The following is a 24,039-nucleotide window of genomic DNA, read 5'->3' as shown; positions in this document are numbered from 1 at the left end:
GGATGACTTTAACAAAGAAGTTTATTCTGTCACTGTCCAGTACGCTACAAGTCCAAATTCAGGGTGCCAGCTCCAGGGGAAGGCTTTCTTTCTCTGTTGGCTCTGGAGGAAGGTCTTTGTGATGCATCAGTGATCCCTTGGTCTGGGAGCATCTCAGCAAAGGAACCTCAGGTCCAAAGGACATGCTCTGCTCCTGGCACTGCTTTCTTGGTGATATGAGGTCCCCTTGTCTCTCTGCTTGCTTCTGTCTTTTGTATCTCAAAGAGATTGGCTTAAGACCTTATCTGATCTTATAGACTCATCAATATAACTGCTGCTAATCCATCTTATTATATCATAGTGATAGGATTTACAACATATAGGAAAATCATATAAAATGGTGGACAATCACACAATACTGGGAATCATGGCAGAGCTAAGTTAACATATATTTTGGGGGTATACAATTCAATCCATGACAACAATTATGTTTGTTACATTACTTTCTATACCATTATGCATACCTGAAATATTTCATAATAAAGAAGATGTTCACTGTGGTGTTTTAACCAGGGCTTCGAACCCTTGCTGAGGATTTGCAGTTCTACCCCCAGATATACTGAATCAGAATCTACATTTTAACAAGATCTCCAGCTGATTCTTATGTATAATACGTTTTCGAGAAATACTACCAGTGGGTCTCAGAATTGGTTCCTAACCAGCAGCATTAGCATTGCCCTGAAAGCTTGGCTGCTAGCCAGCTGCTCGTTGGAAACCCTATGGGGCAGTTCTACTCTATCCTATAGGGTCACTCTGAGTTGGAATCAGCTGATGGAAACGGGTTTGGTATTGGTTTTAGGAAATTGTTAGAAATGCAAATTCTCAGTAGGTGTTCGATGCCCTTTTTCAGAGCCCTGGTTTTAACAACAAGCAATTAGAAAAATTCTTTAAAAAACCCGAAACCAAACCCATTTTTGCCAATAACGTCATTAAAAGATAAGCAGGCTGACCTCCATAATACTGTACATTTCATATATATTAAGTTGATCTGATTGTTTGTGGCATAGTGGTTAAGAGCTATAGCTGCTAACCAGAAGGTCAGCAGTTTAAATCCACCAGGTGCTCCTTGGAAACCCTAGGGGGCAGTTCTACTCTGTCCTATAGGGTCACTATGAGTTGGAATCAACTTGACGGCAATGGGTATAGGAGGTCTGTGAGTTGGAATCGACTCAACTGCAAAGGTTTGGTTTTACAGGAGGTTCTACAAAAGAAAAGTGTTTCCTCTGACCCCAGAAGGCTCCCTTTTCCCCCATTTCTGAAATTTATGTAAAACCTGTTGCCGTCGAGTCAATTCCAATTCAAAGCGACCCTATAGGACAGAGTAGAACGGTCCCATAGGCCTTCCAAGGAGCAACTGGTAAATTCGAACTGCAGACCTCTGGTTAGTAGCCAAGCGCTTAACTAAGGTACCACCACAGCTACAGAAACATTCTAAATGTTCAAAAATATTGGAATGAATAGGTAAATCATGATGTTTTAATTATATACATTATTATACAGTCATTAAAAATGAGTATTTACAGGGCATGTAGTCTAATCAGAGTAATAAAGCTAAGCAATTTTGCAAACGACTCCACACAGAGAGACCCATTTTGAAATCTAACGAATTACTGGAAAACCAATTCAAATCTTTTCTAACAGCTCTACCCTCAAACAATAATTAAGAACTTCTCCGTTCTTAAAAACCACAGTAAAATCTCTTAAGATTATCTTTCTACATCTCTCACTCTCAATTTCTCACAGGCAGATTAGCTACCTGGGAAATTCTATCCTCCTTTCTTCTGCATTCTCTCCAAAACCAGTCTCACAGACTATCTTTTCCTTCCTTCTTTCTCAGGTTTTGGATTTATTTAATTCTACTGCCAGTGTTCTGAGCCATTTCCAACATACGGCCCTTAAGCATGCGCCAAAACCTCTCACCCTTCCTCTTCATCTGTTGCTTCAGTTCTGCAAACCAAAGACCCCAGAACTGAATGGGCAAAGAAGAATTTTTCTTAACCAGTGGATGAAGGAGAGTAGCTATAAACACTCTGTTTTCTTTTCTCTTCCTCCCTCCCTCCCTCCGCCCTTCTTCCCCTTCCTCCTCTTCCTCCCTCCTTTTATTATTGTAGTGAAAATATACACACCAGAATATTCAACACAAGTTTCATATTTACAATTCAATAACATTGATTACATTTTTCATGTTGTCACACCATTATCTCTATCCTTTCCCAAAATATTCCACCACCATTAACATAAACTCAGTGTCACTGAAAAAGTAATATCTTTTATAAGGTTCAGCACAAAGCTGATTCCTATGAGGCGAAGGTTAGAGATGTCCCAAATGTCTAACTTTTCCAAACTGCTGTACCTCTCCATCATCTCTAACATCAACCACTCCTTCTCCCCTGAGTATTCTTCCTCTGGATTTGGGTTCAGTAATTTTCTGCAGTGTCACACGGAACTCACAAACCATACTTGCAGATAAGTTATTTACTAGGGAAGTAATGGTACAATTTGGGATCAGGAACAACTCAAGATACAGTTCTGGATCAGGACAGCTTCTTCTTGCCCTCTGCTACTGGGTCCTGCTCAGGATCTTCTTGGGCAAGTGTTACAACTCTTAGCTCCATGGGTTGCAAACCCCACTGCAGCCATATTGCGCTGGTCTCCTAGTTTCTGCCATCATGTGTACTGTCGCCCTTGCTATTGCTGTGCCTCTGTCTCTTGGTGTTTGTGTTACAACTCTTCCCTTTCTCTTTTCATCTCTCCCTTTAAGGATAGTGGGATGGCAAAACTGACTAATCCCCTTATTAGGGTTTCATATACCTTATTTGTATGGCCCCACCCCCACAAGTGTTCTGTACACCTTATTTGTATTATCAGCAAGCTGTCCATTCCCCTTGATGGGCCACAAGCACCTTATTTGCATAGTCTTATCCAATCATTGTGTGGGAGTCATAAAAACTATGACTAGAAAGGCCATATGAAGTAATTCGCTGTACCACAGGCTCCCAAACAAAAACTCCCCTGTTCTCCCTCCCTCCCAACGCTCTTGTTGAGTTGTTGTTAGGTTGATTTTGATTTATAGCAACCCTGTGTGACAGAGTAGAACTTCCCCATAGGGTTTTTTTGGCTGTAATCTTTACGGAAGCAGATAACCAGGCCTTTCTCCCACTGAGTCATTGGGTGGGTTTGGACTGCCAGCGTTTCAGTAGTCAAGGGCTTAACCATTTGTGCGACCAGGGCTCCTTCCTACTCCTGGTTGTCGTTCTTGTTGTTGTTTTGGTGCCACCAAGTGGGTTCCAACTCATAGCAACCCCATGTACAACAGAATGAAACACTGCTCCGTCCTGTGCCATCCTCACGATTGTTATTATGCTCGAGCCCATTGTTGTAGCCACCATGTCAATCCATCTCATTAAGGGTCTTCCTCTTTTTCACTGACCTTCTACTTTACCAAACATTATGGCCTTCTCCAGGGACTGATCCTTCCTGATAACATGTCCAAAGTATGTGAGATGAAGTCTTCCCATCTTTGCTTCTAAGAAGTATTCTGGCTGTGCTTCTCCCAAGACAGATTTGTTCATTCTTCTGGCAGTCCATGGTATACTTAATATTATTCACCAACACCATAATTCAAAGGCATCAATTCTTCTTCAGTCTTTTATATTCATTGTCAAGCTTTTGCATGCATATGAGGTGATTGAAAACACCATGGCTTGAGTTAGGCGCACCTTACTCCTTAACCTACCTACTTCTAAAAAAAAAAAACAAAAACGAAAACCAAATCCTTTGCCATCGAGTTGATTCCAACCCACCCCGACCCTATAGAATAGAGTAGAACTGCCCCATAGAGTTTCCAAGGAGCACTTGGTGGATTTGAACTGCCAACCTTTTGGTTAGCAGCCGTAGCTGTTAACCACTATGCCACCAGGGTTTCCTTCCTACTCATGGTAACCATTAATAGCCTTTGATTTCTATATACTTGCTTAATTCATATATGTGAGATTATGTGTTATTTGTCCTTTTGCAACTGATTTATTTCACTCAGCATAATGTTTTGAAGGTTTGTCCATATTGTTATGCATTAGAACTTCATTTCTCTTTACAGCTGCATGATATTCCATTGTATGTATATACCACATGTTGTTTATTAATTTATCTGTTGGTAGACATTTTGGCTGTTTGCACTTTTTGGCTGTTGTGAACAGTGCTAAAATGAACATTGGCACACAGTTTTCTGTTTGCGAACCTGCCTACTCTTCTTCTAGGTATATACCTAGAATTGGGATTGCCGAGTCGTATGGTAATTCTGTGTTCAACTTTTTGAGAAACCATCAACTCTTTTCCACTACGGTTATACCATTTTACATTCCCATCAGCAATGGATGAGGGTTCCAGTTTCTCCACAACCTCACCAACACTTGCTGTTTCCGTATTTTGGATCATTACCATTCTACCGGGGGTAAGGCAATATCTCATTGTGGTTTTGATTTGCATCTTCCTTATGGCTAATGATGTTGAGCATTTTTTCGTGCACTTGCTGGCCATCTGAATATCCTCTTTGGTGAACTGTTCGTTCAAGAGTTTTGTCCATTTTTTGATTGGGTTGTTGATTTTTTTGTTGTTTAGTGGTAGAGATTTTCTATATATGTATTTGGATATTCAGCCCTTATCTGATATATGGTTCCTGATAAATTTTCTCCTAATCTGTAGATTGTCTTTTCACTTTGTTGATAAAGTCCTTTGATGTATAAAAGCTTTTAATTTTTATGAGGCCTCGTCTCTATTTTATCTTTCGCTGCTTGTGCTTTTGTTATAATATATGATAATCATTAAATACTAGGTCCTACAACCTCACCCCTACATTTTTCTCTAAGAATTTTGTGATTTTAGTTTTGACATTTATGTCCTCGATCCATTTTGAATTGGTTTTTGTGTATGGTGTGAGGCATTGATCTGGATTCAATTTTCCCAGCATTATTGAATGGACTTTTTTTTTTTTTTATTTTTATTGAATGGACTTAGCACCTTCATTGAAAATCAGTTGACCATAGATGTATGGATTTGTTTATGGCTTTCCAATTCTATTCTGTTGCTCTGCATGCCTATTATACCAATACCAGGCTGTTGTAATAACTGTAGCTTTATAGTATGTTTTCGAATCAGGAGACGTGAGTCCCTTCTTCTTCAAGATTGTTTTAGGTATTCTGAGTCCCTTGCCATTACATATAAATTTGAGGATCAGCTTTTCCGTTCCTGCAAAGAAGGCTGTTGGAATTTTAATGAGGATTGCGTTGAATCTATAGATCGCTTTAGGTAGTATTGACATCTTAACTATATTAAGCCTTCCAATCCACAAGCACAAAATGTCCTTCCATTTATGTATGTCTTTTTAAATTTCTTTAAGTAATGTCTTGTCGTTTATTATTCCCATTAGTAAAAACAAGTGAAATGTTTGATTTATTGTTAATCAGAGAAGTCTACACTATAAAATTTATGTTCACTATGATGTAACTATAGATACAGACTTAAATGGGTACCATTTCAAGTAATAAGGTGGGCTAGATATTTATATCCACTCTACCAATAAGGAAGAAGCAATACTAATCTTCTTTGGAGATATGCACCTTTATCAACTGCTTCTTTGAATTCTCATAAATTATTCTACCAAGAAAATTATAAAAATCTCTAAGCACACCACAAGCAAGAACTTACATAAATAAAAGACAAAGGAACAGACCCACAGGTCTCATAAGGATTTTCAGATGCAAAGTATGAAAACTTTTGCTTATTTTATTGAACAAAACAAATCTTGAAAGCATCTGCAGTAACAGGAAACTATAAGGTATGAGCAAACAGTTCAGAAAAGAACTAAACAGAACTTCTTAAAATAAAAATAGTAAAATTAAAAAAAAAATAAATGGACAGATTTAACAACTGATTTAGCAGGTCGCTTTTTTTTTTTTTTTTTATGAGTCAGAATCGACTCGTTGGCACTGGGTTTGGTTTTCTTTTTTAAAGGAAAGTTAGTAGACTAGGTAGACCAGAAAAAGGTTTTCACAGAATATAGAACACAGGGAAAAAGAGAATATGAGACACAGAAGATAGCATGGATTGAAAGACTTAACATTGTGAAAATGTCAATACTCCCCCTAGTGATCTATAGGTAAAATGCAATACCAATTCAAACTCCAACAACGTTCTTTACTGCAGTGGAAAAACTCTTCACCAAATTTATATGGAAAGGAAAGTGGCCCCAAATAGCCAAAGCAATATTAAAGAAGAACTAAGTAGGAGGCTTCACACTTCCCTATCTCAAAACCTACTATACAGCCCCAGTAATCAAAACAATCTGGTACTGGTTCAATGACAGACACATAAACCAATGGAGTAGAACTGAGAACCCGGAAATAAATCTCTCCATCTATGGGCAGCTTTTTTTTTTTTTTTTTTAATTTTTATTGTGCTTTAAGTGAAAGTTTACAAATCAAGTCAGCCTCTTATACAAAAATTTATATACACCTTGCTGTATACTTCTCGTTGCTCTCCCCCTAATGAGACAGCACACTCCATCCCTCCTTTCTCTCTTTTCGTGTCCACTTGGCCAGCTTCTGACCTCCTCTACCCTCTCATCTCCCCTCCAGACAGGAGATGCCCACATAGTCTCATGTGTCTACTTGAGCCAAGAAGCTCACTCTTCACCAGTATCATTTTCTATCCCATAGTCCAGTCCAATCCCTGTCTGAAGAGTTGACTTTGGGTATAGTTCCTGTCTTGCGGTAACAGAAGGTCTGGGGACCATGACCTCTGTGTTCTTCTAGTGTAAGTCAGACCATTAAGTCTGGTCTTTTTACGATAATTTGGGGTCTGCATCCCACTGCTCTCCTGCTCCCTCAGGGGTTCTCTGTTGTGTTCCCTGTCAGGGCAGTCTTCGGTTGTAGCTGGGCACCATCTAGTTCTTCTGGTCTCAGGCTGATGTAGTCTCTAGTTTATGTGGCCCTTTCTGACTCTTGGGCTTATAATTGCCTGGTGTCTTTGGTCTTCTTCAGGTGGGTTGAGACCACTTGATACCTTTTAGATGGCACTTACGAGCGTTTAAGACCCCAGATGCCACACTCCAAAGTGAGATGCAGAATGTTTTCTTAATAAATTTTATTATGCCAATTGACTGAGATGTCCCCTGAAACCATGGTCCCCAAACCCCTGTCCCTGCTACGCTGGCCTTTGAAGCGTTCAGTTTATTCAGGAAACCTCTTTGCTTTTGGTTTGTGCTGACCTCTCCTGTCTTGTTTGTTGTCTTTCCCTTCACCTAAAATAGTTCTTATCTACTATCTAATCAGTGAAAACCCCTCTCCCTCCCTCCCTCCCCACTCTCATAACCATCAAAGGATATTTTTTTCTCTGTTTAAACTATTTCTCCAGTTCTTATAATAGTGGTCTCATATATTTGTCCTTTGGCAACTAATTTCACTCAGCATAACGCCTTCCAGATTCCTGTGTTATGAAATGTTTCATGGATTGATCATTGTTCTTTATCGATGTGTAGTATTCCATTGTGTGAATATACCATAATTTATTTATCCATTCATCCATTGATGGGCACCTTGGTTGCTTCTATCTTTTCGCTATTGTAAACAGTGCTGGAATGAACATGGGTGTGCATATATCTGTTAGTGTAAAGGCTCTTATTTCTCTAGGAAATATTCCAAGGAGTGGGATTGCTGGATCATATGGTAGTTGTGTGTCTAGTTTTTTAAGGAAGCGCCAAATCGATTTCCAAAGTGGATGTATCATTTTACATTCCCACCAGCAGTGTATAAGTGTTCCAGTCTTTCCACAACCTCTCCAACATTTATTATTTTGTGTTTTTTGGATTAATGCCAGCCTTGTTGGAATGAGATGGAATCTCATTGTAGTTTTGATTTGCATTTAATGGCTAATGATCGTGGGCATTTCCTCATGTATTTGTTAGCTACCTGAATGTCTTCTTTATTGAAGTGCCTGTTCATATCCTTTGCCCATTTCTTATTTGTCTTTTTGTGGTTGAATTTTTGCAGTATCATGTAGATTTTAGAGATCAGACACTGATCAGAAATTTCATAGCTAAAAATTTTTTCCCAGCGTGTAGGTAATCTTTTTTTTTTTGGTGAAATCTTTGGCTGAGCATAGGTGTTTGATTCTCAGGGTCTCCCAGTTATCTAGTTTCTCTTCTGCATTGTTAGTAATGTTTTGTATACTGTTTATGCCATGTATTAGGGCTCCTAACCTTGTCCCTATTTTTTCTTCCATGATCTTTATCGTTTTAGATTTTATATTTAGGTCTTTGATGCATTTTGAGTTAGTTTTTGTGCATGGTGTGAGATATGGGTCTTGTTTCATTTTTTTGCAGATGGATATCCAGTTATGCCAGCACTATTTTTTAAACAGACTTATCTTTTCCCCATTTAACTGACTTTGCACCTATGTCAAATATCTGCTGCTCAAAGGTGTATGGATATATGTCATGATTCTCAATTCTGTTCCATTGGTCTATGTATCTGTTGTTGTACCAGTTCCAGGCTGTTTTGACTACTGTGGTATAATAGGTTCTAAAGTCAGGTAGAGTGAGGCCTCCCACTTTGTTCTTCTTTTTCAGTAATGCTTTACTTATTCAGGACCTCTTTCTCTTCCATATGAATTGGCAATTTGTTTCTCCATCTCATTAAAAAATGTCCTTCGAATTTGGATGGGAATTGCATTGTATCTATACATGGCTTTTGGTAGAATAGACAATTTTTTTTAAATAATTTTTATTGTGCTTTAAGTGAAAGTTTACAAATCAAGTCCGTCTCTCACATGAAAACCCATATACACCTTGCTACACACTCCCAATTACTCTCCTGCTAACGAGGCAGTCTGCTCTCTCCCTCCACTCTCTCTTTTCGTGTCCTTTTTGCCAGCTTCTAACCCCCTCTGCATTCTCATCTCCCCTCCAGGAAGGAGATGCCAACATAGTCTCAAGTGTCCACCTGATCCAAAAAGCTCACTCCTCACCAGCATCCCTCTCCAACACATTGTCCAGTCCAATCCATGTCTGAAGAGTTAGCTTTGGGAATGGTTCCTGTCCTGGGCCAACAGAAGGCCTGGGAGCCATGACCACTGGGGTCCTTCCAGTCTCAGACAGACCATTAAGTCTGGTCTTATGAGAATTTGGGGTCTGCATCCCACTGCTCTCCTGCTCCCTCAGGGGTTCTCTGTTGTGTTCCCTGTCAGGGCAGTCATCGGTTGTAGCCAGGCACCATCTAGTTCTTCTGGTCTCAGGATGATGTAGTCGCTGGTTCACGTGGCCCTTTCTGTCTCTTGGGCTCGTAATCACCCTGTGTCCTTGGTGTTCTTCAATCTCCTTTGATCCAGGTGTGTTGAGACCAATTGATGCATCTTAGATGGCTGCTTGCTAGCGTTTAAGACCCCAGATGCCATTCTTCAAAGTGGGATGCAGAATGTTTTGTTAATAGATTTTATTATGCCAATTGACTTAGCTGTTCCCTGAAACCATGGTCCCCAGACCCCTGCCCCTGCTAAGCTGGCCTTCGAAGCATTTAGTTTATTCAGGAAACTTCTTTGCTTTTGGTTTAGTCCAGTTGTGCTGACCTTTCCTGTATTGTGTGCTGTCTTTCCTTTCACCTAAAGTAGCTTTCATCTACTATCTAATTAGTGAATACCCCTCTCCCACCCCCACTTCCTCCCCCATCTTGTAACTGCAAAAGAATGTTTTCTTCTCAGTTTAAACTATTTCTCAAGTTCTTATAATAGTCGTCTTATATAATATTTGTCCTTTTGCAACTAATTTCACTCAGCATAATGCCTTCCAGGTTCCTCCATGTTATGAGATGTTTCACAGATTCCTCACTGTTGTTTATCGATGCGTAGTGTTCCATTGTGTGAATATACTGTAATTTATTTATCCATTCATCCGTTGATGGGCACCTTGGTTGCTTCCATGTTTTTGCTATTGTAAACAGTATTGCAATAAACATGGGTGTGCATATATCTATTCGTGTAAAGGCTCTTATTTCTCTAGGATATATTCCAAGAAGTGGGATTACTAGATTGTATGGTAGTTCTAACTTTTTAAGGAAGCGCCAAATCGATTTCCAAAGTTGTTGTACCGTTTGACATTCCCACCAGCAGCGTAGAAGTGTTCCAATCTCTCCACAGCCTCTCCAACATTTATTATTTTGTGTTTTTTGGATTAATGCCAGCATTGTTGGAGTGAGATGAAATCTCATTGTAGTTTTGATCTGCGTTTCTATAATGGCTAATGACCATGAACATTTCCTCATATATCTGTTAGCTACCTGAATGTCTTCTTTAGTGAAGTCTCTATTCATATCATTTGCCCATTTTTTAATTGGGTTATTTGTCTTTTTGCAGTTGAGTTTTTGCAGTATCGTGTAGATTTTAGAGATCAGGCGCTGATCAGAAATGTCATAGCTAAAAACCTTTTCCCAGTCTGTTTTTACTCTTTTGGTGAAGTCTTTGGATGAGCATAAGTGTTTGATCTTTAGGAGCTCCCAGTTATCTAGCTTTTCTTCTACGTTCTTCATAATGTTTTCTATGCAGTTTATGCCATGTATTAATGCTCCTAACCTTGTCCCTATTTTTCTTCCATGATCTTTATCGTTTTAGATTTTATATTTAGGTCTTTGATCTATTTTGAGCTCGTTTTGTGAACGGAGTGAGGTATGGGTCTTGTTTCATTTTTTTGCAGCTGTATATCCAGTTATACCAGCACCGTTTGTTAAAAAGACTATCTTTTCCCCATTTAACTGTTTTGGAGCCTTTGTCAAATATCAGCTGCTCATATGTTGATGGATTTATGTCTGGATTCTCAATTCGGTTCCATTGGTCCATGTATCTGTTGTTGTACCAGTGCCAGGCTGTTTTGACTATTGTGGTGGTATAATAGGTTCTAAAATCAGGTACAGTAAGGCCTTCCACTTTGTTCTCTTTTTCAGTAATGCCTTACTTATCTGGGGCCTCTTTCCCTTCCATATAAAATTGGTGATTTGTTTCTCCATCTCATTAAAGAATGTCCTTGGGATTTGGATGGGAATGGCATTAAATGTATGGATCACTTTTGGTAGAATAGACATTTTTATAATGTTAAGTCTTCCTATCAATGAGCAAGGTATGTTCTTCCACTTATGTAAGTCTCTTTTGGTTTCTTGCCAAAGTGTACTGTAGTTTTCTTTGTATAGGTCTTTTACATCTCTGGTAAGATTTATTCCTAAGTATTTTATCTTCTTGGGGGCTGCTCTAAATGGCATTGATTTGGTGATTTCCTCTTCAATGTTCTTTTTGTTGGTGTAGAGGAATCCAACTGATTTTTGTATGTTTATCTTGTATCCTGATACTCTGCTGAACTATTAGTTTCAGTAGTTTTCTGGAGGATTCTATAGGGTTTTCTGTGTATAAGATCATGTCATCTGCAAATAGAGATACTTTGACTTCTTCCTTGCCAATCTGGATGCCCTTTATTTCTTTATCTAGCCTCATTGCTCTGAATAGGACTTCCAGCACAACGTTGAATAAGAGTGGTAATAAAGGGCATCCTTTTCTGGTTCCCTATCTCAATGGGAATGTTTTCAGGCTCTCTCCATTTAGGGTGATGTTGGCTGTTGGCTTTGTATAAATGCCCTTTATTATGTTGAGAAATTTTCCTTCTATTCCTATTTTGCTGAGAGTTTTTATCATGAATGAGTGTTGAACTTTGTCATTTGTCAAATGCCTTTTCTGCATCAATTGATAAAATCATGTGATTCTCATCTTTTGTTTTATTTATATGGTAGATTACATTAATTGTTTTTCTAATGTTGAACCATCCCTGCATACCTGGTATGAATCCCACTTGGTCATGGTGAATTAGTTTTTTGATATGTTGTTGAATTCTATTGGGTAGAATTTTGTTGAGGATTTTTACATCTACATTCATGAGGGATATAGGTCCATAATTTTCTTTTCTTGTGGTGTCTTTACCTGGTTTTGGTATCAGGGATATGGTGGCTTCATAGAATGAGTTTGGTAGTATTCCTTCATTTTCTATGCATTGAAATACCTTTACTAGTAGTGGTGTTAACTCTTCTCTGAAAGTTTGGTAGAACTCTGCAGTGAAGCCATCCGGACCAGGGCTTTTTTTTGTTGGGAGTTTTTTGATTACCTTTTCAATCTTTTCTTTTGTTATGGGTCTATTTAGTTGTTCTACCTCTGTTTGTGTTAGTTTACGTAGGTAGTGTGTTTCTAGGAATTCATCCATTTCTTCTAGGTTTTTAAATTTGTTTGAATATAGTTTTTCATAGTAATCTGATATGACTCTTTTAATTTCAGTTGGGTCTGTTGTAGTGTCACCCATCTCATTTCTTATTCAGGTTATTTACTTCCTCTCCTCTTTTTCTACTGTCAGTTTGGCCGATGGTTTATCAATTTTGTTAAGTTTTTTGAAGAACCAGCTTTTGCTCTTCTTAACTCTCAATTGGTTTTCCGTTTTCTGTTTCATTTAATTCTGCTCTAATTTTTATTATTTGTTTTCTTCTGGTGCCTGAGGGTTTCTTTTGTTGCTCTCTTTCTAGTTGTTCAAGTTGTAGGGATAATTCTTTGATTTTGGCCCTTTCTTCTTTTTGGATGTGTGCATTTATTGATATAAATTGACCTCTGAGCACTGCTTTTGCTGTGTCCCAAAGGTTCTGATAGGAAGTGTTCTCATTCTCATTGGATTTTATGAATTTCTTTATTCCATCCTTCATGTCTTCTATAACCCAGTCTTTTTTGAGCAGGGTATTGTTCAGTTTCCAAGTGTTTGGTATCTTTTCCCTGCTTTTTCTGTTATTGATTTCCACTTTTATGGCCTTATGGTCAGAGAAGATGCTTTCTAATGTTTCGATGTTTTGGATTCTGCTAAGGCTTGCTTTATGACCTAATTTGTGTTCTCTTCTAGAGAATGTTCTGTGTGCACTAGAAAAGAAAGTATACTTGGCTGCTATTGGGTGGAGTGTTCTGTATATGTCTACGAGGTCAAGTTGCTTGATTGTGGCATTTAGATCTTCCATGTCTTTGTTGAGCTTCTTTCTGGATGGTCTGTCCTTCACCAAAAGTGGTGTGTTGAAGTCTCCTACTATAATCGTGGAGCTGTCTATCTCACTTTTCAGTGCTGATAGAGTTTGTTTTATGTATCTTGCAGCTCTGTCATTGGGTGCATAAATATTTAATATGGTTAAATCTTCTTGGTGTATTGTCCCTTTAATCATTATATAGTGTCCTTCCTTATCCTTTATGATGGATTTAACTTTAAAGTCTATTTTTTCAGAAATTAATTTTGCCACTCGTGCTCTTTTTTGATTGTTGTTTGCTTGATATACTTTTTTCCACCCTTTGAGTTTTAGTTTGTTTGTGTCTCTAAGGTTTGTCTCTCTTAGGCAGCCTATAGACAGATCATGTTTTTTTTTAATCCATTCTGCCACTCTCTGTCTCTTTATTGGTGCATTTAGTCCATTTACATTCAGCATAATTATGGATAGGTATAAGTTTAGTGCTGTGATTTTGATGTCTTTTTTTGTGTTGTTGACAGTTTCTTTTTCCCACTTAATTTTTTGTGCTGGGTAGTTTATATATTGTCTTTTCCTCATAGTCGTTGTTGCTTTTTTTTCTGCTGAGTCTGTATTTTTTTTTTTTTTTTTTGATGGGTAGGATTGTTAGTCTCCTTCGTGGTTACCTTAATATTTACACCTATTTTTCTAAGTTTAAAGCTAACTTTTATTTCTCTATATCGCTTTGTTTTACTCTCCATGTGAAAAATCTATGACTACATTTCTTAGTTGCTTTTTATTGTTTCAGTGTTGTCTTCTTTTACATAATGACATCACTGTTTCACTGTTTTGAGCATTTTTTTAAATCTTGATTTATTTTTATGATTTCCCTATCTGGGTTGACATCTGATTGCTCTGTGCCATGTTCTAGTCTTGGGTTGATACCTGATATTATTGATTTTCTCACCAAAGTACTCCTTTTAGTATTTCTTGTCATTTCGGTTTGGTTTATATGAATTCCCTAAACTTCTGTTTATCTGGAAGTGTCCTAATTTCACCTTCATATTTGAGAGACAGTTTTGCTGGCTATATGATTCTTGGCTGGCATTTTTTTTTCCTTCAATGCTTTATATAAGTCACTCCATTGCCTTCTTGCCTGCATGGTTTCTGCCGAGTAGTCTGAGCTTATTCTTATTGACTCTACTTTGTAGGTGACTTTTCCTTTATCCCTAGCTGCTCTTAAAATTCTCTGTTTATCTTTGGTTTTGGCAAGTTTGATTATCATATGTCTTGGTGACTTTCTTTTAAAATCTACCTTATATGGAGTTTGATGAGCGTCTTGGAGAGATACCTTCTTATCTTTCACGATATCAGGGAAGCTTTCTGCCAACAAATCTTCAACAATTCTCTCTGCATTTTCTGTTATCCGTCCTGCTCTGGCACTCCAATCCCTCATAGATTATTTCTCTTGATTGAATCCCACATGATTCTTAAGGTTTCTTCCTTTTTTTAAATTCTTTTATCTGATTTTTCTTCAAATATGTTGGTGCCAAATGCTTTATCTTCAAGGTCACTAATTCTATCTTCCACTTGCTCGATTCTGCTCCTCTGACTTTCTATTGAGTTGTCTAATTCTGTAATTTTATTGTTAATCTTCTGAATTTCTGATTGCTGTCTTTCTGTGGATTCTTGCAGCTTATTAAATTTTTCCTTATGTTCTTGAATAACATTTTTAGTTTCTTCAGCTGTTTTAGCTGTGTGTTCCTTGGCTTCTTCTGTGTGTTGCCTGATCTCCTTTCTGATGTCTTGAAGAGTTCTGTATATTAATCTTTTGTATTCCACATCCAGTAATTCCAGGAAGGCACCTTCATCCAGAAGATCCCTTGATTCTTTGTTTTGAGAGCTTGTTGAAGCGATCATGGTCTGCTTTCTTATGTGATTTGATATTGGCTGTTGTCTGTGAGCCATCTATAAGTTATTGTATTAGTTTATGTTTGCTTACTGTATCCTAGCTTCTTCCTTTTTTTTTGTTTTGATATGCCCAAATGGGTTCCTTGAGTGAGTTAGCTTGATTATTTTTACCTTTGAAGCTCTGATGTCCTGTCACCAGAGCTGTTATAAGGTGTATCAGCCTAAGAGTTCATTCACTTTTCTTGTATGCATTCAGCTCAGGTGTCCAGGTAGCTGGTCATCAAGTGTGTGATATAGGCTGTGTCTTACAGTCTTAGAGGAACAGGGGTGATTGGTATAGGTACCAGTATCTGGTTGTAGCAGGGGATCATGCTCTGAACATGGTAGGGGGCTGACAACCATCCCTCAGGTTTCTGAGGGGAAAGCACATCCCTTTTCCCTAGAGTATACAGATGGGTGGGTTCTGCAGACAGACATGAGCACTCAGTGCTTTTGGTTGTATGGACTAGGAGGTACCAGTTATCCTTGGACCCCTGTTGTGGGTGGCTGGGTGACCCGAGTGGAGCCACCAGTCCTTAGGCCCCTGATGTGGGTAGGTGAGGACCCTGTTTTATAAGCAAAGTGGTGTCAAACATCAAACACCCACCTCTCCACCACACAGCTGAAACAGTTGCAGTGTGCCAACAAGGGTCTGTTCCCCTGAGATAGGCCCACACAGGTCCATGCACGGGGGAAGGTATTCAAAGTCCATGGGCCATTTATGCCTGGACGGGAGCTGCTTCTGTCCTGAGCTCCTGAGGTTAGTGGAGCTGGCAAATTATCTTTTCCCCCAATTGTGAATTTATTCCTTCTCCAAGTCTGGGAGAATGGCTCAGGACACTCAGCAGGACGTATCTCAGGCCCAGGGAAATCAACAGCCACTGAAGCTGGCATGGGGGCAGGGGGCACAGTAAAATATATGCAAGTACTTAGCTTTAGCTGAGAGCACCGCTTTTCTCTGTTTCCGGAGGTGTGAGTAGGCTGGGCAGCTGGCTGTTTCTCCATGAGGAAACTGTAGCCGAATGCTACTACCAGCCTGTTGCGGTCGCTCCCAGGAATAGTGCTTCAGGTATCCTGGCAATTCAGGTCCAGTAACTCCTCTCTGCTTCTGATCTGTCTCTCCCTCCCTCTGCCGCTCATTTCTTTTTCTAACTTTGCCTTTGATGCTCAGGACTCCTAGCTTGTCACAAATATAAATATTTCACTTGTTTTTTTCTGGTCTTTGTTGTAAGAGGGATTGCCGAAAGCATCTGGCCATTCTGCCATCTTGGCCCCACCTCTGGACAGGTGATTTTGACAAGGGGTCCAAATCATTCAGTGAGGAAGAAATGGTGCTGGCAAAACTGGATGTCCATTTGCAGAAAAGTGAAACAGGATCCATATCTCACACCATACACAAAAACTAACTGAAAGTGGATCAAAGACCTAAATGCTAAAGATAAAAGTATAAAGTTCCTGGAAGATAATATAGGGATAAAACTATGGGACCTAATTAAAAAAAAAAAAAAAAAAAAGCACAACTACGAATGCATGAATAACAGAAGACAGATAACTGGGACCTCCTAAAAATTAAATACTTATGATCATCAAAAGCTTAGTCAAAAGGGTAAAAAGACAACCGACAGACTGAGAAAATATTCTTAGAGAATGACATACCCGCTAAGGGTCTAATCTCTAAAATCTGTAGAAAACTTCAACAACTCAACAACAAAAAGATAAAAAATCCAATTAAAAGATGGGCAAAAGACATGAACAGAAACTTCACCAAAAAGAACATTCCAGTGAGCAACAAGCACACAAAGAGATGCATGTGATCATTAGCCATTAGAAAGATGCAAATCAAAACTACAATGAGATACCATCTCACCCCTGCAAAAATGACACACAAAACCCAGAAAGCAAAAAATGCTGGTAAGCATGTGGGGAGATTAGAACTCTTATCCACTGCTGGTGAGCTTGTAAAATGGCACGACCACAAGGGAATGTGGTATGGCACTTCCTCAAAAATCTGGAAATAGAGATACCTTATCCAGCAGTCCCACTCCTAGGTATATATCCTAGAGAGCTAATAAAAGGGACACAGACAGGCATATGCACACCTATGTTCACTGCAGCATTATTCACAATAGTAAAAAAAGATGGAAACAACTTAAGTGCCCAACAACTGATGAATGATAAATAAAATGTACGTGCACACAGTGGAATACTATGCAGCCATAAAGAATAATGAGTCTTTGAAAAGTTTTATAATGTGAATGAATCTGGAGAACATTATGCTCAGGGAAATAAATCAGTCACAAAAGGACAAATATCATATAATCGCACTTTTGTAAGAAGACAAGAATAGATATATATATATATACAAAGACTAATGCTCATTGGAAACCCTGGTGGTGTAGTGGTTAAGAGCTACAGCTGCTAACTAAAAGGTCAGCAGTTTGAATCCCCCAGGTGATCCTTGGAAACACTATGGGGCAGTTCTACTCTGTCCTATAGAGTCACTATAAGTTGTAATTGACTTGATGGCAGTGGGTGGTTTTAATGCTCATTGGTGATTACCAGGGAAGGGGGTGAGGATAGTAGACACTTATCATTTTTAGTGATGGGAAAGGTAGTATCGAATGTGGGTGCAGTGCACACAGCTTAACTGAGGTAAATGATATCACTAAGAAGTACACAAAGGAAAATGAGAAAAAGGTGTTTTTGGTAATGGATATGACAAATATAATTTTACAACTATAACAACCAGAAAATATGTGTGTAGTTACACAAATATGTATATAGGCATATGTGTGTATGGGTATAAATATGTGGGTACATATGTGTGCACAGATGTACGTACAGGCATTTGTACATACAGGTGTGTGTACATGCATGTATATTCATATATATAATAAACCACATACGGGACTCAGTTTTAGATACATCTTAAAAAAAGAAACCCCCCCAATTTTTTTTTTTTTTTTATCTTTTCCTAACCTATTCTCCTGGCCTGAGAGAAGCAGCTACAAAAAACCCAAGGACCAAAAATCCTTCCATGACTTCCCTAAATTGGACTAAAAATACAGAACCAGCTCCAGCCAAGCATATGAGATCCACAGTCTTGGGCTGTCATCCCTACAGGGAACAAAGTGGCTATTATAATGCAAAGACAATTCTGATAGTGATCTGACTGTAATTGTTTTAGCAGTTCACTGGAAAGATAAGTTTTCCAGGTCTGATATCTCTACCTGTTAAACAGAGCCCTCACTAATACACAATGGGGAATTGAGGGCTGAAGCTCCACCCAAACCGCCTAGCCTCCTGCCAAAGGGGTCCGAGGATGCTGACACTTACCAATCTGTAGAGGTACATGCATTGGGTGCCTACCGTACAGCTGCAGAGCCCACCCACCAAAATGCTTTAGGAATAGAGACACACCTACCTCACTGGCACTTGGGGGAAGGCTCTCAGCATCCTGCCCACCTGGAGTGTGACCCCCTGCTGCTACTAGAATCTGGTGCACACAACTATCACCACTACTCCTCTAAGTTAATAGGTGACAGTCTGCACCACACACTGGGTGACCCAAAATCATATTCTATTCAAGAATAGTGAATGGACTCTTAGGCTTATATACCTGGTAACAGCCCAAACCAGCTGGTAATAGGACATAAGTGATTCAAAGGCTACAACAATCAAGACAGCGCAATCTAGTAGCCCATCTATGTATATTGAAAGAAAACAAAACAAGACTCAGTGAGCAAATGTAAAATAAAACATTACAATAACTTATAGATGGCTCAGAGACAGCAGTTGATATCAAAACACATAAAGAAGCAGACCATGATTGCTTCTACAACTCCCCGAATTAAAGAATCAAAATCTTTCCCAAATGAAGATACAATCCCGGAATTGCCAGATGCAGAATATTAAAAACTGATATACAGAATGCTTGAAGACATCAGGGATGACCTCAAAAATGCAATAAGGCAATCTACAGAAAAATCCAAGGAACATACTGATAAAACAGTTGAAGAAATCAAAAAGATTATTCAAGAACATAGTGGAAAAATTAATTAGCTGCAAGATCCCACAGAGAGACAGCATTCAGAAATCCAAAAGATTAACAGTAAAATTACAGAATTAGACAACTCAATACGAAGTCAGAGGAGCAGAATCGAGGAATTGGAATGCAGAGTGGGGGAGATGGAGGATAAGGCAATTGACACCAATATGGTTGAAGAAAAATCAGATAAAAGAAGTAAAAAAAAAATGAAGAAACCCTAAGAATCATGTGGGACTCTATCAAGAAGAATAACTTGCGTGTGATTGGAGCCCCAGAACAGGGAGGGATAACAGAAAATACAGAGAGAATTGTTGAAGATCTGTTGGCAGAAAACTTCCCGGGCATCATGAAGGACGAAAGAATATCTATCCAAGATGCTCATCGAACCCCATTTAAGATTGATCCAAAAAGAAAATCACCAAGACATATTATCATCAAACTTGCCAAAACCAAAGATAAACAGAAAATTTTAAAAGCAGCCAGAGATAAAAGTCTCCTACAAAGGAGAATCAGTAAGAATAAGTTCAGACTACTCAGCAGAAACCATGCAGTCAAGAAGAAAATGGGATGACATATATAGAGCACTGAAGGAGAAAAAACTGCCAGCCAAGGATCATATATCCAGCAAAACTCTCTCTCAAATATGAAGGCAAATTTAAGACATTTACAGATAAACACAAGCTTAGAGAATTTGCAAAAACCAAACCAAAGCTACAAGAAATACTAAAGGAAATTGGTCAGGAAATCAATAATATCAGATACCAACAGAACACAAGGTCACAGAACAGAACATCCTGATATCAATTCAAATAGGGAAATCACAAAAACAAACTAAGATTAATTTTAAAAAGAAAAAAATGCTCAAAACAGGGAATCGTTGAAGTCATTACGTAAAAGACCACAGTAATCAAAAAGGGACTAAATACAGGAGGCATAGAACTTCCATATGGAGAGGAAAACAAGGCAATATAGGATGATACAAGTTAGGTTATTACTTAGAAAAATAGGGGTAAATATTAAGGTAACCACAAAGAGGTCTAACAATTCCATAACTCAAAATAAAAACCAACAAAAACATAACGACTCAGCAAACATAAATTCAACTACTATGAAAATGAGGAACACACAATTTACAAAGAAAAACATCTCAGCACAAAAAAGTAAGCAGAAAAATGAAATTGTCAACAATACCCACAAAAAGGCATCAAAATGACAGCGCTAAACACATACTTATTTATAATTACGCTGAGTGTAAATGGACTAAATGCACCAATAAAGAGACAGAGAGTCTAAGACTGGATAAAGAAACACGATCCGTCTCTATGCTGCCTACAAGAGACACAAACTAAAACTCAAAGGATGGAAAAAAATATATCACGCAAACAACAATCCAAAAAGAGCTGGAGTAGCAATGTTAATTTCTGACAAAATAGACTTTAAAGTTAAATCCACCACAAAGGATAAAGAAGGACACTACATAATGATTAAAGGGACACTTGACCAGGAAGATATAACCATGTTAAATATTTATGCACCCAATGACAGGGCTGCAAGATACATAAAACAAACTTTAACAAAACTGAAAAGTGAGATAGACACCTCCACAATTATAGTAGACGACTTCAACACAGCACTTTCAGAGAAGGATAGGACGTCCAATAAGAAGCTCAGTAGAGACACGGAAGACCTACTTGCTACAATCAACCAACTTGACCTCATAGACTTATACAGAACACTCCACCCAACAGCTGCAAAGTAAACATTTTTTTCTAGTGCACATGGAACATTCTCTAGAATAGATCACATATTCAGTCATAAAACAAACCTTTGCAGAATCCAAAACATCGAAATATTACAAAGCATCTTCTCAGACCACAAGGCCATAAAAGTAGAAATCAATAACAGAAAAATCAGGGAAAAGAAATCAAATACTTGGAAACTGAACAATACTCTGCTCAAAACAAACTGGGTTATAGAAGACATTAAGGAGGGAGTAAAGAAATTCATAGAATGCAACAAGAATGAAAACACTTCCTATCAAAACCTCTGGGACACAGCAAAAGCAGTGCTCAGAGGTCAATTTATATCGATAAATGCACACATACAAAAAGAAGAAAGAGCCAAAATCAGAGAACTGTCCCTACAACTTGAACAAATAGAAAGTGAGCAACAAAAGAATCCATCAGGCACCAGAAGAAATAAATAATAAAAATTAGAGCTGAACTAAATGAATTAGAGAACAGAAAAACAACTGAAAGAATTAACAAAGCCAAAAGCTGGTTCTTTGAAAAAATTAACAAAATTGATAAACCATTGGCCAGATTGACTAAAGAAATATAGGAAGGGAAACAAATAACCCAAATAAGAAACGAGATGGGCCACATCACAACAGACCCAACTGAAATTAAAAGAATCATATCAGATTATTACAAAAAATTGTACTCTAACAAATTTGCAAACCTGGAAGAAATGGATGAATTCCTAGAAAAACACTATTTACCTAAACTTTTAACACAATCAGAGGTAGAACAACTAAATAGACCCATAACAAAAGAAGAGATTGAAAAGGTAATCAAAAAACTCCCAACAGAAAAAAAGCCCTGGTCCGGAAGGCTTCACTGCAGAGTTCCACCAAACTTTCAGAGAAGAGTTAACACCATTACTACTAAAGGTATTTCAAAGCATAGAAAATGATGGAATACTACCTAACTCATTCTATGAAGCCAGCATATCCCTGATACCAAAACCAGGTAAAGACACCACAAAAAAAGAAAATTACAGACCTATATCCCACATGAACATAGATGCAAAAATCCTCAACAAAATTCTAGCCAATAGAATTCAACAACATATCAAAAAAATAATCCACCACAACCAAGTGGGATTTATACCAGGTATGCAAACCTGGTTTAATATTAGAAAAACCATTAATGTAATCCACCATACAAACAAAAGACAAAAACCACATGATCTTATCAATTGATGCAGAAAAGGCATTCGACAAAGTCCAACACCCATTCATGATAAAAACTCTCAGCAGAATAGGAATTGAAGGAAAATTCCTCAACATAATAAAGGGCATCTACACAAAGCGAACAGCCAGCATCACCCTAAATGGAAAGAACCTGAAAGCATTTCCCTTAAGAACGGGAACCAGACAAGGATGTCCTTTATCACCGCTCTTATTCAACATTGTGCTAGAAGTCCTAGCCAGAGCAATTAGGCTAGACAAAGAAATAAAGGGCATCCGGATTGGCAAGGAGGAAGTCAAATTATCTCTATATGCAGATGACATGATCTTATACACAGAAAACCCTAAGGAATCCTCTAGAAAACTACTGAAACTAATAGAAGAGTTCGGCAGAGTTTCAGGTTATAAGATAAACATACAAAAATCACTTGGATTCCTCTACATCAACAAAAAGAACATCGAAGAGGAAATCACCAAATCAATACCATTCACAGTAGCCCCCAAGAAGATAAAATACCTAGAAATAAATCTTACCAAAGATGTAAAAGACCTGTGCAAAGAAAACTACAAAGTACTAGCGTAAGAAACTAAAAGGGACCTACGTAAGTGGAAAAACATACCTTGCTCGTGGATAGGAAGACTTAACACAGTAAAAATGTCTCTTCTACCAAAAGCCATCTATACATACAATGCACTTCTGATCCAAATTCCAATGACATTTTTTAATGTGATGGAGAAACAAATCACCAACTTCATATGGAAGGGAAAGAAGCCTCAGATAAGTAAAGCATTACTGAAAAAGAAGAAGAAAGTGGGAGGCCTCATTCTACCTGATTTTAGAACATATTATACAGCCACAGTAGTCAAAATAGCCTGGTATTGGTACAACAACAGGCACATAGACCAACGGAACAGAATTGAGGACCCAGATATAAATCCATCCACATATGAGCAGCTGATATTTGACAAAGGCCCAGTGTCAGTTAATTGGGGAAAAGATAGTCTTTTTAACAAATGGTGCTGGCATAACTGGATATCCATTTGCCAAAAAATGAAACAGGACCCATACCTCACACCATGCACAAAAACTAACTCCAAGTGGATCAAAGACCTAAACATAAAGACTAAAACGATAAAGATCATGGAAGAAAAAATAGGGACAACGTTAGGAACCCTAATAAAATGTATAAACAGAATACAAAACATTACTAAAAATGACGAAGAGAAACCAGATAACTGGGAGCTCCTAAAAATCAGACACCTATGCTCATCTAAAGACTTCACCAAAAGAGTGGAAAGGCCACCTACAGATCGGGAAAGAATTTTCAGCTATGACATCTCCGACCAGCGCCTGATCTCTAAAATCTATATGATTCTGTTAAAACTCAACCACAAAAAGACAAACAACCCAATTAAAAATTGGGCAAAGGATCTGAACATGTACTTCACTAAAGAAGATATTCAGGCAGCTAACAGATACATGAGAAAATGCTCTCGATCATTAGCCATTAGAGAAATGCAAATTAAAACTACGATGAGATTCCATCTCACTCCAGTAAGGCTGGCATTAATCCAAAAAACACAAAATAATAAATGTTGGAGAGGCTGCGGAGAGATTGGAACTCTTATACACTGCTGGTGGGAATGTAAAATGGCACAACCACTTTGGAAATCTATCTGGAGTTTTCTTAAAAAGTTAGAAATAGAACTACCATGAACAACCCAGAAATCCCACTCCTCGGAATATACCCTAGAGAAATAAGAGCCTTTACACGAACAGATATATGCATACCCATGTTTATTGCAGCTCTGTTTACAATAGCAAAAAGCTGGAAGCAACCAAGGTGTCCATCCACGAATGAATGGATAAATAAATTATGGTATATTCACACAATGGAATACTATGCATCGATAAAAAACAGTGATGAATCTGTGAAATATTTCATAACATGGAGGAATCTGGAAGGCATCGTGCTGAGTGA

The sequence above is a fragment of the Loxodonta africana genome, chromosome 2 (genome assembly GCF_030014295.1).
Source record: "Loxodonta africana isolate mLoxAfr1 chromosome 2, mLoxAfr1.hap2, whole genome shotgun sequence".
Lineage (NCBI taxonomy): Eukaryota > Metazoa > Chordata > Mammalia > Proboscidea > Elephantidae > Loxodonta > Loxodonta africana.
This window is presented reverse-complemented; position numbering follows the sequence as displayed.